At 49.5% G+C, this 16,310-nt stretch overlaps 1 protein-coding gene across 2 annotated transcripts in view; it reads left to right on the plus strand.

Moving 5' to 3' along the window:
- Positions 1 to 223: 223 nt before the first annotated feature.
- Positions 224 to 16,310, plus strand: part of PRRG2 (proline rich and Gla domain 2) — a 214,329-nt gene continuing 198,242 nt past the window's right edge. Inside the window, exon 1 of one of the 2 annotated variants that reach the window (XM_069605176.1) lies at positions 224 to 726. The gene's annotated coding sequence lies outside the window, so the exon portion shown is untranslated. The remainder of the gene's footprint in view (positions 727 to 16,310) is intronic. The other variant, XM_069605177.1, reaches the window with a different exon arrangement.

Genomic DNA, 16,310 nt, shown 5'->3' on the forward strand with positions numbered 1-16,310 from the left:
ACTGAAATTGCTCCCGAAAATCACAATCATGACGTTGGGTGAAGAAGAGTAGGTGGGTCGTTGCTGTGGTCCGTCTATCGGATGGGAACTAGACACGACCCATGGCTTTAGCACTCACGTGAGTGGAGCACATGAAGTACAGGTCCGTGCTGAGATTGCCCGCCGGCGCCTACTCGCTTTCTGCATTCCATATCCGTGCGAGTCTTTGGCGGGGGAGGGGAATCTTGGTGTGCATTACCTGGGCCTCTGCTCTTGGTTCGTGTGCTGGAAGACTCCGCCCCGCCCGCAACTACCTGGAGGCCTAAGAGCGGGGGCGGGCCTGCGACTCTTCACCGTAGGAGTCAGTGGGAGTGAGTTGTGCGGTGCACAGAGGACTGGAGCAGGTGTGAGCGCCTTGGCTCCTGTCCAGGAGTCGGAGCAGGAAGTGCTGCGGCTGCCGTACTCGTGTGTGCCTCTGCCCTGGCTTATGCGCCCGGTGGAGCTCTCGCACCTCACACTAGCCTCTCTCGTTTTCTTTGACTGCGCCGCTCTCCAGGGACACCACGGCACTCCTCCGCGCCTCTGCCTGTCCTCCCCAGCGGTAGTATGGGCCATGTTCGAGGCTCCTCCTGACTCCCTCGGCTCATGCTAGATCATACCTGCTCTGGTGTTTTTCGGGCGGACTTAACCAACTGGATCCCTGCCTTCAAGACGGACGGTTTCTGGATGTTTTTTCTTTGAAGGCAGGTGAGTCGCTCTGTGTGGCCTGACTGACTTATCTCAAGAGCGCTTGGTACAAGCGAGGGGGCTCGGCTCTCTGCCTCCGTCCATTCCAAACAAACTTCAAACCGCCCCCTTCGATGCAAACGATGAAATCCGCTGTAGGCCTAGATATTTTTTGTTCTTTATTTGTTTGGGGCGGGCTAGTATTTTCGTGTTTTTTATTTTTTTGGTCTATTTTTCTTCTTGTATACAAAAATGTGTATGTTCTTGAAATCAAGAGTAACTCCCAGTATTGCCGTTTGACTAGATCTACAAAGCTTAATTAGTCATACGTACAGTACATTCCATTTAGCAAACGGACATACCTTTGCTATACCACCAGTAACAGCATTGCGTAATTTCAGATTCCATTCTCTTTATATCATGTTGACTCCCATGACGTTCTTCTCCTGGTGAAGTAGAGGCGCAGCTGTCATCTAATGCCCCTAGGCAGGTTTACATGTGTGGCTTGTAAGTGGAAGGAGCCCGTTTACAGACTGATCGTGGGTTGGGGAGCTTCAGGCTGACTCGAGACATGTTCCGTGAAAGCAGGGAGGAGTAGTGTAGGGATGGGTGCTACTGACTGCGAGCACGATATACTTTCATTTTCTTTCCCTTCCTCCTAGGATGGCTTTTGTTTCCCACTGTCACTTCCAGTATTTCTGGAGCGTACATCTCTGCGCCCGCCCAGCACGCCCGTTAAACTGCTTTCTTGGCCTGAGGCTGTGTGTGTGTGTGTGTGTGTGTGTGTGTGTGTGTGTGTGTGTGTCAGACGGCAGGACTGGTGCCAGGGGCCGGCCCCGTCACTTGCACGTTGTGGTCTCGCAGGCCCCACGGTGACCTATCCCTGGCAAAGGCAGCGCGTGGGTGGCCGCCAGAGCTCAACCAGACCGGTGGACACAAAGGTAGACAGCTGGCATCTAATGCCCCGCCCCCATATACCACACGAAACATTGATTGTTGGTAATAAGGCAGTGGGCTTTTATTGCACATCATTATGTGATACTAACAAAACAATCATAATAAGCTTAAACAAAATGTGTACTTTTGGACACGAGGTTATGATCCCACAACAGTGTGGTCCCTGTACGGTGCCCTGTTCGTTCTTCTCTCCCTTTTTTTCTTGGGTGGGCGGCTTATGGGAAAACGAAAGTGGTGGAAGCAAGGTAGTTGGTGCTCGGTGCGGAGTCACAAACAGATGTTTGCTGCAAATGCAGCTCCTCATGTTGTGCCGGGGGATGGCCCTGAGCTTTGCCTGTGTGGGGCTGTGTCCAGCTCCTGGCCGGCTGGCACTGACAGCCTTTTACACCCAGAGGTGCTTCCTTTGTTGTTGGCTTGTGTGTGTTGCCTGCCCTGCCCTGGGGTGCTTAGCACTTCCTTGGTGGGCTGTCTAACGTATTGCTCCCACCTTGCCCCTTGTCCTGCCTGGCTCCAGGAGTCTGAGGGGAAGGGGGAGGTAAGGGTGTGTGCCTTTGCTTTCCCCTGACCTTGGCTGTGCCGTTGGCAGCCTACTGTCCTGGCTCCTCTCCCTATCTTGCCTACCCTAAGGCAGGGGTTACTGGCCCCTGCTTTGGAGCTGCGGGGTTCCCACTGTGCAGTGTTGGCTAGCTAGGTCTTGCGTCTAGGCTCTGGCAGTGAGAGCAGAAGCCCATGCCCCTGCCCAGGCTTCCTGAAACCAGGATAATTTATCAGCTCAAATACATTGTCTGTATGCACAGCAAACACCGAGACCAGCCACCACAATCCTATCGGACTGAGGTCATCTCAAACACAACCGCAGATAAACGGAAATAGAGGCTGGCCCGCTTACCTGATCTGAAGTATTCGGCTAAGGGAGAGCATTGGAGGTGGGAGCGGTGCTTTAAATAGAAGTGCAGGTACTCCCCAAGCTACAAAGCCAGGCATTCCGGCGCAGCACATTTGGCGCCAGTGGTTTCGGCACTGCACCTAAAGCACAGGTCCCTTTTTAGGCACACCCTGTTTGCAGGCACATCCCAGCGAGATTAAATTGTGTGTCATGGAGCACACACCTTGGTAAAGCAGTGTATCTGAAATCCTTTCACACAAACCTCCAGTTTGTTGTCATGTATTGTGTTAAAGTTTGACTACATTAAATGGCTTTCTTTTTTTCCTATTCAACTGGCCAATATCATGGCCCGTAAACTAAGCTAAGCTTTAGAAGGGGAAGATTTATTATTTCTCGCCTTCATTGCATAATAAGAAATTTGGTAGCTAACAGGAGCTGTGTGCGACTTTTTCAGTCAAAAACGTTCCATCACAACTCCAATCGCTTACATATTAGAAAGGCCCTGCTAATAATGAAGAAGCATCTTAAAAGGTCATTGTCCCAGGCTTTCCGAATCAATCCCTGCTCCATCAAAGGGCACCAATGGTAACAGGTGAAGCCCACTTAGCCGCACCTAGTGTGCTGAGAGCACAGTAGATGCATGTTGTCTCCTTTTGTTCTGCAGGGTGGGCCCTGAGGGAGACCAGTGGTGGAAAGAGGAGAGAGGGAGGGATGGAGGGAGGGGCGGCTGCTTTCCCCAGCAAAGGCTGCAGAAGCTCAGCCCTTTACGTTACGGTAAAGTGGGAATGGTGCGGGAAGCTGTCATTTTGGCTTACTGAACAGAAACCCAGACTCATTTAAAAGTGGAAAAGGTTGCTTTAATGTGACGGGCCAAAGCTTACAATTAAACGCTTACCTGGTTCCATGGCCTTACAGACTAAAGAACTATTTTAAACCAACAATTAAATAAACATTTTCATTTTCCCCCGACAATTAAAACCACTTCAACCCTAACTATCCCTTGGACCCTACCGTCTCCTTACCCCTTCTCCAGGCGTCCCACTTTCTTCCCGGGGCCATGCCCCTCCAGGCTCAATACCTGTTCCCCCGGGGTGACCCACTTGTGCAAACAGCACCACCCCATCCTTTCCCAAGCCATTCCCCCATTGTGCTTCCCTCCCCCCACATCTAAAAGGGCCATGCCCCCGGCACTAGAAAAACCCTCCACCGAGGTGTTCTTTCTGCCCCACCCCCTCCCCCAACAGTTCTCCTTCCCTCCGACTCCTTAACCAATCTCCCAGCCAAGAGCTCAAGTCTGCCAGATAATGATTATTCCCCCAAAACCAGCAAGTGTACCATCCTCTCTAAATCTCATCAATCCTTCCTAAATTATCGCCTTACGGTCCAAAACCTGTATCACCACTGATGCACAAAATTCTACCATCCCTCTGTTTATCCCCTTCCTTGCCCGCTCTATCGGTCCCTCATTTCTCGCTCCCCTCCAAACTCTCCGCGGCAACCACTTAGTCCCCACACAGATGCTTGAGGCCACACTTGTCGGACCCATAACAAAAACCCTTTTTATTTTCCTAAGAAGAGCCACACCCGTATCCCTTACCAGATCATTTTCCCCACCATGAATAATCCCCCACCATGAATAATCCCCCTATCTGGAGGCCCATAGCTTTCCCTCAACCCAGCCAACATAGGAAGCAACTGATCCCAGCGCAGCCCCCCAAACCCGGACCATTTTACCACAACATCTTAATAGTTGCAACCCAGTTGCCTGCCAACAACCCTTTTCTCAGCTTCTTTCCCCGCCCACTTAACCCTTGAATGTCCCACAAACCAGATTTTTGACATCTGACCCGACCTCCTAGCAGCATCTGAAAAAGAAATTACAAAATCACTTACAAATCAACAACATCCTAATAAGTGCAACGCTCCTGCTACCTACTGAAAAATTCTATAAAGACATCCCGTTTGCCCCGGTCCCGATATCTCCCTTACTTCCAGCGTCCCAACCTTTTCACCTAATCCTCTGAATAGCCCAGCCTGTTACCTTCAGATGCTGCACCCCTCCTAAATGAATGAGTTCTAGCCTCCAAACCTTTCCCACACCACTAGTAACACCTTCCTCAGTACCCTATCCTTCCTGGCCATCTCCTTATCCCTCTCCGAAAACACCCCCGGTCCTCTCCTACCTGTCCCCCTATATTTCGCACCTTTCACCTAACCTTTAAACAATACACCTAAACCCACTTAGCCCCCCTTTTTCCTCTAATCTATTACCCTCCTGCTCACCCTTGCCCCCACCTTCCATCACCTTATTAATATGGCCCTGCATTGCCCCCCCTGCACCAGGGGCCAAACCTGCACCCCCGTCCATGCAGTTCATTCCATATAACTAATCTTCAAGCTCCTTGTGTCCATTACCACCTGTTTCCCACCTGCACCAGGGGCCCTAGTGCACCCCCATCCATGCAGGCCCCTTTTCTGCCTTACTCCTCGCGACCGCTGCACCAGGAGCCAAACCTGCGCCCCCGTCCATGCAGTCCATTCCATATAAATTCCTCTTCCAGCACCTTGCTTCGTTGCTCCACTTTTTCCCCCAGCTTCACCAGGGGCCCTATTGCACCCCCGTCCATGCATACCCCTCTCATCACTTCCCCCTGCTGCACCAGAGGTGCTCCCGCACCTCCGTCCATGCCCCTGAAGCTTACTCACCTTGTCATGCGGCAAGCGTGAGGGCTTCGCCACCGTCGTCCATGCCCTCCAAACAACGGCCACCACCCCTTAACAATTTCCAGTTACATCCCCCCTGCGGCCCTCCCTGCCCTACCTACACGTCTTCCTCCTCACCCCTCTCCCTCCCCCTTTGGATCGCCCCCAAAACCTCTCATCAAACCTTGTGCCCCCCCCTCCTTTTACGATAAACGGAGCCCGACCTACCAGCACACCCCAATTTACCTGGCATGCGGTCCTTGCCCCGCTACTCGCCCTGGCCCCTGCCTGAAAACAATCTGTAACTGGATGCCGACCCACACACCTGCTGCACTCGTGTTTAAATTTGCACATCCACCTCGTGCAGCCTTCTTTATTGAGCGCCCAACATGCTGTTGAGGGCTGTCTTCTGCCTCCTCCCCCACACCCCCTCATGGGCGGGGCGACCAAGAAAGGGCCTGTAAGGCAAAGGCAGCCCACTTGCTGTGTGCAATGTCGGGGCAGTCTTCATCAGAGCCATCCATTGCAGCCAAATATTCATGTCTTATCTCCCCCCAAACAGTCTGACTGTCCTCCGCCATTCTTGCTCTGAATTCCTCATCATAGCGTACCCAGGCAAAACCCCCAAAGCCTGTGAAAGCCTTCCTAATTACGTCCATATATCTAAGCAGAGCCACGCATCGCTCTGGGAATTTCTCACAATATACGCTGGCATAAATGATAAATGCTGACATCCAATTCTCAAGTCAATGGGACCCTTGGGCGCGAAGCCAGACCCCTCTCTTCTTCCTTAGACCCCTCCTTTGCTCTCACTTCCCTATGGAGCAGCTTAAAAACATCTCCAAATTCCCCCGCCTGAATCTTCTCCCTGGTCGCTGCCCTCAAGTGCGCCCCCAAGGTTTTGTGATACCCATGTACGGCAGTTTTTTCTCCTTGCCTTTCACTTCAACCTCCTTTTTCTTTTGCAACTTGCACCTCGAGCACAAATTGCTCCACCACCTTGTCCGTTTGAACCTCCACTGAGCAAATGCCCTTCTCATCCCCCAAGGCTCCAATGGACTGTACACCAACTTCTTTCCTTACCCCTTGCAGGCCAGACCCTTCATTTCCCGTCCCCCTTCACGAGTCCCCTCTCTGCCAAGCAGATGACCATTCCCTTTCCCGCTCACCTCTTTCCACACAGCCCGTCTGTGGTCTGGCGTCCACACCGCTGCTCCTCATCTCTTTTCTTAGAGGGCTCCTACTGCGGGGCCAAAACAGTCAGCAGATTCGCCCAGCCAATTGTTCCTCCGACCACCCTGCACCTGTCTTTCCCAATCCCACCTCAAACTTCTTCTCTCCTCCCCCCCTATCCCTTACAGTCCTATAAACTTCTTCCTCTCACTGCCCCCATAATCCTCCAATCCAACTTCATCACCCCTTAAATACATTTGTGGATGTAAACTCATGCCCGAGTTGAGTTGATGTTCTTCCTGCGAGCCCGGGGTGTCCGCCTCGCCACTCCTTTGACGTCTTCTCGGCGGGGCCTCAGAAACCCCTGCCTGGTCCTCTTCTCTCGGGCGAGGCATGCCGTCCTCCACCCTGTAATCCTCCCCGCTAGAGGCCGTGCTGCACCCTCTAGGCTCTCCTTGCGCTGACTGAGGAGGGGCCGTTCTAAAACCCTCTACCTCCACCTGAACAGCGGGGGCTGCACAGCGCCCTCTGCCCTCACTCCTCCTACCCGGGGGGGGCGTTTCGCGCCCCTCTCTAACCTCAATTGATGGGGACCTCTCCCTCCTTCCCCCACCTGCACTCTTCTGCAGGTATTTACCCCCTTTTCCCCTCTGCCATGTCACCCCCTTCTGTGCCCCATCACCGCCCCCACCGTTGTTCCCTTGACTAACCTCTTTTTGAGCACTCCTAATCTCCCCTCGGCTATCATTGACTCCCTCCCTCTCTGGCTCCCCACCCGAAATAATTTCTCCCCCGGACGCTCTCCTATCTATCTCTCTCCTCATCTGCCTGCCCCTGGATTCCCAAACCTCCCCTCTCCCCGCCGTGGGGGTGCAAGCCACCACTGCCGCGAGAGCCCCATCTGCCGCTGCTCTACGCTGCAGCCTGCCCCTACTTTCCTCCCCTTCTCCCGTAACCTCCACCATTGCCCCTTCCAGCTGGGCCTTCGATGCCCTGCTAATAATCTCTAGGGCCTCCCTCATTCCTTTGGCATCTACTAACCCCTTCTTACTAGCTCCCTGTCCCACCATCCTTAAGCAGTACCGCTGCACACTTGCGCAATGCCCGCTGAAAATCCTACCTAGCCCCGAGCCTTTTCCCCCCCTTTGAAACACTGAGAAAAAAGGGGGTTCTGTGCCAGAAGTATGCCGACAGCGGCCCCCCACAGATAAAGCCGAACAAACTTTGCAGCGAAAAAACTGGCAGGTAGCCAAAATAACAGGCCTGCCAAATTAATGTATTGTGTCTTTTAAACTTATTAAATTGTTTATCCCCTGTAACAGCCTGCCCAGACCGAAAACGCAGAAACAGGAGAAAATAGTAGATAGTAACCCTAACTGAATGTCACAGAGAATGCGAACTGTCCTAAAATAACGGATGCTAAATTAAGAAATGTTTTTATTTATTTTTATGCACCCCCAACCCCCTAAAAGGGCAAAACTGATAAGGATTGCCCCTTGAAAATCCCCCACCCGAAGACAGCTCAGCCAGAGCACTGAGGAGCCAAAACTGAAGACTCCCTAAAAGGAACGCAGCTCCTTTAACAGGGCTGCACTGCCTCTCCCGGACACAGCAGAGACCGCGTGTGAAGCTGCAGCCCGTTTTAAACACCCAGCTAGAAGACTTCCTCCCTGAACTTTACCCCGTGGGCACAGCAATTAGCAAATTGCTGTTTAATCTGACAGAAGCCCTTTATAACCCTCCCACACAAAGAAAACCTGTCACATAGAGTGCCTGACACCAGAAAGGAAACCCCATCACACTAACCTACGACCCCAAGAAACAGAAAAACAAACGTTCCGCTCCAAAGTCTACACTTCAAAGCTTGGAATGCAACCCACCCCCGCAGGACACGACATGGCTCCAGAAAGCGGAGCGCCTACACAAGTAAGAAATGGAGGTACCTTGTTTACGGTACCTCTGCTAAAATGCACAAAATAGTTAACTGCCTACCTTAAAACCCACTACAGCTACTTTGCTCCACTCCTCACCTCCAAAACCTCCCCTCGCAAGCCCAAATAGGGAAGGCTTGGGAGCAGGCGACAGGACTGATCAATCTGAAAGTCCAACCGTCGCCTGCCTCCCGGACCTTCATTCAAGGCTTAAGTACCCCCCGGGAGGCGCTCTACCCTCCATGGCCACTCGCTGGCGGTGTGCATCGCCAAAATACACCCCAGGGGGAAACGCTTCGCGTTCCCCCGTGGGCCACCCTTTTCACCTCGCAAAATAGTTGAGTACCGGTATTCTCTTTCAGGCGTTGAGAAGTGCAGGTACTCAAATGCTAAAAAATAACAAATGCAGGGACTGAGGGCCATGTAGGACCGACCCATTTTAAGCATTAGGTGGGAGTGGGGAGGGTTTGAGCTGGCAACAAGATTAATCTGCATGTACCTACTTTGCCACTTCAGTCACTGCGACTACTTGGCAAAAAATCTATTTCGCCATATTATGTTTCTGCAAAAGGGGAGAATGGGTTTCGTAAATCGGAAGTTCGGTTCCAGGCTTTGCCATATGTTAGTTTCGGTGATTTTATATATATATTATTAATATATACATCCTTTGAGACACTAAGAACGATGCAATGCCAACATGGCGTTCCGCAAATCTCACCTCCACATAAGATGGAAACCTATAATTTTGACCATGATTTATGACCACTTATGCTTTAAATGTTGAATAATTGTCATACTCCTTATTTATAGACTGTCCCAAAAACATAGTTAAATTCACATGGGTGTGTTTGTTCGGCAGCAGTTGGTCTTGGGAGCCAAATGTAGCCCCTGGTAGCTGGTGGTGTCAAGCTAACCAGGCTTTTCAAGGGCACACACAGGAGCTAAATGGCTTGCAGCTCCCTTCAATTTCAAACCCTGCTTAACCAGGGTTGGGTTGTCCACTTATATTCTTTGAGTTGAGGTGAGGTACCTTGCCACTTCCAGCTATTGTTTGGCAAAACACTATATAGCCCCTTGGCTGCTTCATGTTCTCGTTAAGTTCTTTACAATGTCTCTCCTGTAATTAATCTTTTTTTTTTGTATTTTACGTTCTTGGGGAAGCTAGAGTATGCTCAGGGAGGATGTCCTTTGCTTTGTAAGTTCCTAAGCAAGTACTACCTGACCCTGCTTTTCTGAAGCCTTTGAATTCTGCCAGACCCATTGTGGGAAGTAGGCCCATCTGACCCTGCTTTTCTGAAGTCTTTGAATTCTGCCAGACACACTGTGGGAAGTAGTCCCCTTTAAGTCAACGGACAGCATCTGAGACCCTTTTGTACAAATACCGCCCGTTTTCTTCCCACAGATGGTTACAATTTCCTACTTATGATAACGGGGGGTGGGGGGACAGCAAGGTGAACCCTAGGTACACAAGCTCGTAACTCAGCCATAGGCAGGCCAACTCTGCTTTTTACAGAGGACTCTGCTAGGATGAAGAGGTCACAGGTACCTTGGGTTGCTGTAGCGGATTGCCATCTTCGATGATGTAAAACCTCTTTCTTGGGTTTTTGTTAATCTAAAATGATGCAGATAGCTCTGTTTTTAAAAGGGCAGTTTAGTTTGCTAATCAGACCCTTCTTTTATAAATGCTCCATGCCAAAATGGCAGTGCACATATGTACCTTTGCTGAGACGGCCTCTTGGCACAGGGTAGGTTCAAACATCACATGCATGCCTGATTGTGGTTCAAAGTGACTGTTTCTACAGTCAACGTTTCGACTGGTGAAAGTTTCGACACAAAAGTGTCGTAAAACAAGTTCTGAATTTTGATTTTTATGTGGGGGTCCCCCAAACCCGTTTTTTAATTTTTAAAAACACTTATTTAACTATACCAATTTAAAATAAGCCCTTTACTAATTAAAACTTTACTAATTAAAAAAAAAATGAACTTTTTTTTTTCCAAATCTAATTATTTGACTTTTTCAGATTGGTGGCATGTAAATCATTAAATATGCCATGCCTGGCTATGGCATAATGACATCACACAATTATACATATATTACTCTTTGGGGAATAGTGACTTTTAAGACCCCTTCTCTTTTTGTTTTTCTCCAGACATATCCTTGATCTGTTCATCAGGTTGCCAAGTATCTTACCTGAACAGCGGTGCTAATCAATCATGAGTGCCTTTTCACACAGTTCTGCATTCCGTTTTTTTTATTTTTTTATTTTTTTTACAGGGGTGGGTTTGTGGTGATTTTTAGTTTTTGCATTGATTTTATTATGGTCTCTCTATTTTTATAGAACCTTGATTGGCTATTCTTTTTGTTTTGGAACAATTGTACATAAAATGTTTTGGCTGCTATCATTACTAGCTCATACACCACCTGAAGGTATAGCCTTCACTCGGCCTGTGGTACAAAAAGAGGTGAAGGAGGTATACCTGCCGGACTGTTCCGGTTTCCTCTTTTTTGATTGGGATTGCTGCTGGTTTAGTAGTAGTAGTGTGGGGCTGAGTAGGTGGTTTAGCGCCCCCCCCCTCCAGAGCAGTAGTAATTTAATCTGAGGCGGGCATTAGGTGTGTTAGAACTGATTGCTTATACTCTGGCCTGGGGGACAGATGTGTAGAAGGCCAACCTAGTATTGTGACAGGGACAACTCTGGGAGCTGAAACCAACCCAGTTCAAGGTAGCAAGGCGAGTGGTCTAGGCTATGTCTCAAGAGGTATTGAGCTTGTAAAGGGTCCACTATGACCACACACAGTGGAAGAAAAAGCCAAGGAACACACTTCATCAAACAGGGATGCAAATACTTCTTTACTTCTGGTCAAATAACAGTGAAAAATCACTAACAGGAAATATCATGCAATACTAAAAATGAGATACATCTATACAATTACTGGAGCAGGCAAAATACATATCAAACCCCTGAAAAGGAAGGTAAATATTAGTTTAAACACTAGTAATCCACATAGATTAAATCCTAACTTCAGAAGTACATCACTAAAATATGGATCCTTGTGCCCAAAAGTTCAGCTAAATACCATACAGTTTGTGAAGCAGGAAACATGAAGGTAGGGTCTCTGGGGTCCAGTGAACAGTTCCAATGGTTGGAGGACAAGCTTAATCTGACTAACAAACATGTTCCCAACGTTTGGAGTGCTTGAGTGACTAAGCAATGACAAAGCCAAAGTAATCTAAAAGTTCCCAACATTTTTAAAAGGGAGTTGGGGTACAGGTAAGTAGAGCTACAACTCACTCCCGCCCTTCTAACCCAATTCTTCACAGGACTTGGCAGGTTGATTAAGGAGGGTCCAAGTTTACTTTTCTCGTTGTGAGCCTCAGCCCTTGATTCCCAGAAGTTGCTGGTTCAAGCAGTTCTCCGGTTGTGGACTATTGGTGGTGCAAGGTCTCTAGAAATGCAAAATAACTCGATGCAGGGCCCCTTTAAGGACAGGACGTGATGCAGGTAAGCAGTTTCAGATGATTGCCACGGATGCATGGTGACACAAAGGGATTCCCTTGCTGCGGTCGGACTTTCCCTCTTATCTCGATCCCCCTTGATGCTAAGACCATGAAATTGTGCAGAGGTAAGCCTTGAATCACAATCTGAGGCTCCCTGAAGTTGCAGTGCTCTACTTGGAACGTCGACGTCTGCAGCATGCTAGCCCAAACTCGGAGCTGATCAGCTTCAGGGCAGTCTTGGGGTACTTCTGAAGGCTCGTCTTCATAGGACTCTGAGCTGGCATCGAAAATGGATCTCCCCTCAGGACTGCTGAAGATCACCTCCAAGACGGGGCTCTCGCAGGACAGCAGCAGAAGGTCACTGGGCCTCCTTCCAATGGGTCTCCGGTCTCCTCGTGGGACTTGCAGCTGGACAGGAGTCTTGGTTCCTTCAGATTCTTCCAGGATCTCTCTAGGGTGGGTGCAGGGGTCCTTTTTTCCCTAAAAGCCAGGTAAAAGCAGGAACTGCCATTAGGCAATGACTGAAACACACACACGCACACCACTCAGACCTACTAGCACAAGGTTATAGGTCAATGTTTCGACTCAAAAGGGATGAATGACAAAAGGGTCGTATTTTTTTTTTTTTTTTAATTTTTGGTGTAAACCTTTTTCTTTACCTATACTAAAGCAAAAAATAAATATATACATTTAAAAAAAATGCAATTATTTTGTTTTCGGTCGAATTGACTCGACCCTTTTGAGTCGAAACTTTGACCGGACACCCTAGCACAGTGGTCTTCAAACTTCTTTGGCCTGGGCCCCCCTGACCAAAATTTGGGCAGGCCGGGCCCCCCCATTAAAAAGCCAATCAGTTTACAATTGGTGCTGGGGTGCCAAGGGGGAAAGCATGGTATTTTTCACTGGACATCTATGATGGATAAAAAAAATACCATCCCTGTCGCCTGGGCTCCAAAGCGCCTCATAAGGAGAGCTGATTTTGGCAGGTGGGTAGGGGCATTATGCAACAAATGCCTTTGTTGTACAACCCTCCTTCTCTCCCCCTCTTCCCCCCCCCTTACCCCCAACTCGCCAAAATCAGCTCAACAGACCAAAACAAACACACACACCTTCACACAGCAATCACTATCATTCATACGAGCACCCATCACCATACTCATTCCTAATACAAGCATACACGCATCCATACACATATTTAAATAAAAAAAAGAAATTAACATAAACATACCTTCTGCAGGGACCTGCGTGTGGGTGCTGAAATGCCCCACTCCAAGTTGCTCTGTCCGTATGTGCGAGGAGGTGCAGGAGCTCCTCCTCACATACAGACGTGCAGTGCCCCAGCCAGCATTTCCAATGAGCTATGTAAGGCTGGCGAAGCAAAACGCCCCCAGCCTTGCATAGCTCAGTGAGCATGTGCAGCTGGGGTACTGAACTGTCAAAGGGAAACAGTCTTTCCCTTTGACAGTTCAGCCAGCCCAGGAGCACTCCCTCAGATGGAAAAAGCAGCTGAGGGAGTACTCGGTGTTTCACTGGGCTGGCTCCTCGGCTCCTCCATAATGGGTGAGGGGGCTACTGGGTGGACGCCCCCTAGCCCATTATGGATACGCGGCCAGGCTCAGACTGGCACGGTAATAGGGCAGGGCCCGTACCAAAAACGCAAAATGCTAGTGGAGGCCAGTCAAAATGGGTCGCTCTTTTTGGCCAATGTGGGCCAGTTTAATGAGTTACTTCACTATGCAGCTAATAGTTTTGAACCATTGTTGCTGAATAAATATTCTTTAATATCACAATTTGCTTACATTTTAACAAAAATCACCCCCTTGGGTACTATTCAAACATTCTGTGCCTAAAGGAATGAATATCCATTTGCAACTGCAGGACACTTTCATGTTCCTGAGCTGTTTATGGTCCAATCCGACCATGTGAGCCGCCCCTGCCCATATCCTGCAAACTAAACCCCCCCACCCCCTTTTTTTCTTGTTTTTTTTTGTTTTTGCACATTTCATGCTGGGCTCCCGCGCCTCCCCCTTGGAGGGCGCGCCCCACAGTTTGAAGACCTCTGCCCTAGCACCAGTTTGTGGATTTGGCCAGACAGTCCCTGCCCACTTGTTGGCAGCAAACGCACATAGCCCGCCAAAAGCCTCTGCTTTGCCAGGCACTGGAAGGCCATATAAGGATTCTCTTGGCTTCACAGGAAGAAGGCAAGATGGCCAAAGGACAAGCGCAAAACCTTGTGGCATGGCCATGTTTGACCACTAGCCACAGTTGGTAGCCACCTACCATAAGGCTAAAAAGAAAGGCACCAAAAAATTGTAAAAAGTCACAGCTGCCACCAGCTTGTCCATTTAGCACACCTAGTGTAACCAAAAATCCTGAGCGTAAATCTAGGGCAAAACAAAGAGTTTACTGCATTGTACGATGATAAAAACTAAAAGTTACTACAAATAGTAACTAAGTTTCCCACTACTGGCAGCCTGAAGGACATGTAAGTTTCACCAAAACAGATGAACAAAAGACAGTAGTGGAAGCATAAGGCTTTACTTCACTGCCAAAAGAACAGTCTAGATGCAAAAATAAAAGCAAAACATGCGGGGGACCAGCAACAAAGTGAATCGGCTCCTGGTCCACAAATTGAAAAAGCTGCATCAAGAAACACTATCCAATGTTTCCAGGATGCACAAGGGACTGCTCGCTACTCCAACACGGAGAAAATAGATATCATGACAGCACATCACAAGCGTATCATGTCGTGTTACCCCACGGCTGCACCTGCACAAGCCAAATACCTAGCAGGGGCACACCCGGATGGCCCACACCCGCAACTCAAGACTCTAGAAGCCCCTATCTCGGCAGAAGTGAGCGAGGTCATAGCGGGCCTGAAGAACTCAACCACAGGTCCGGATGGGCTCACGGCACAATTTTACAAGAAATGTTCATACATACTCACACCCCAACTGGCGGCCCTCTTCAACTCGTTAATCGGGAACGACCACCCCCTCAATGGAAGTCATTAACCACGTTGCTACTGAAACCTGGAAGGGACCGGAGTCACTGTGCCTCCGACAGACCCATCACCCTCCTGAACTATGACGCAACCATTTTCACAAAAACCCTTGCTGCCAGGCTGGCTCCCCTGCTTCCAGCCATTATCCACCCGGACCAGACCAGATTCATTCCCGGCCGTAGCACCCATGATAATATAAGGAGAACTATAAACGTCATCGAGGAACTGATGGTACTAACCCTCTACGCTCACAAAGCATTTGGCCTGCTTGATTGGGTTTACATCCAAAAAACATTACGACATTTCGGCTTTGGGCCGAACTTGATTAAATGGACACTAGCGAACTATCAGCATCCCTCCACCAGACTAAATCAATGGGTCCAGGTCCGACACAATCAACATCTCAAGAGGCACAAGGCAAGGATGTCCCCTGTCGCCCCTAATCTTCGCCCTCTCCATGTAGCCATTCGCGAACAGGGTACGACAGAATGCAGAGATCCAAGGCCTGACAATCAAGGCCCAAACATATAAATCCGCCCTGTACGCCGATGACGTTCTCCTCACGCTGACTAAGCCAATGGAATATATGAAGGCCCTATGGAGGGAATTGATGGAATTTGGGGAAGCATCGAGATTCAAGGTCAATCTATCCAAATCGACAGCACTGAGCATTAACCTGCCTCGATCTCTAACTACAGACTTGGAAAAAAAATATCTGATACCCTGGGCGAAAAAGCAACTACCATACCTAGGGGTCCAGCTGCCATGCACACCCAGCAGACTATACAAAGCCAACTTCCCGGCGCTTCTCAAAGAATTCAAGAGCGACCTGATACGATGGCAGAAACGAGAGATCTCCTGGGTCGGGAGAATCACGGCCCTGAAAAAACTTATTCCTAGACTTCTTTACCAGTGCTCAGCCTTACCCACCACTATCCCGAAACAAGCTGTCCAGAAGTTGCAAAATAACATTATGAGGTATATTTCGGAAGGTAAACGGCCACGAATCCCAAGGAAACTCATGCTCCAAGGACGGGCGATGGGAGGATTTGGAGCGCCTGATGCCAGATATATCCTGGCTGCACAGCTCTCGTATGCATTCGCCTGGCTGTCCTCCACCCCAAAACCCCGCTGGCTGGAGCTGGAAGAGGCCTGGAGCCCAGCCCCAAAAACCTCTCTACCACACATGAAACGGCCCAGCGAATGTGAGGGCAAGGGGCCGCTGTCGGCAACCGAAAACTCGGTGGCGAGCTGGGGGAAGGCGGTGCGGCTGTGGAAAGTCCGCAGCACAACAGGCCCACTCACCCCGGTCTGGAGGAACCCGGAATTCACACCGGGCTACAACCCCCAAGAACTTCATGAGATGGAGGACTGGAGAGGGTGCAAGACTTCTATGAGGAGGGAAACCCTCTGGATTTCGAGGCCTGCAAGATGAAATTTAACGTTCCGGAA

This window comes from Ambystoma mexicanum, chromosome 1p (genome assembly GCF_040938575.1).
Source record: "Ambystoma mexicanum isolate Mex_15411 chromosome 1p, UKY_AmexF1_1, whole genome shotgun sequence".
NCBI classification, from domain to species: domain Eukaryota; kingdom Metazoa; phylum Chordata; class Amphibia; order Caudata; family Ambystomatidae; genus Ambystoma; species Ambystoma mexicanum.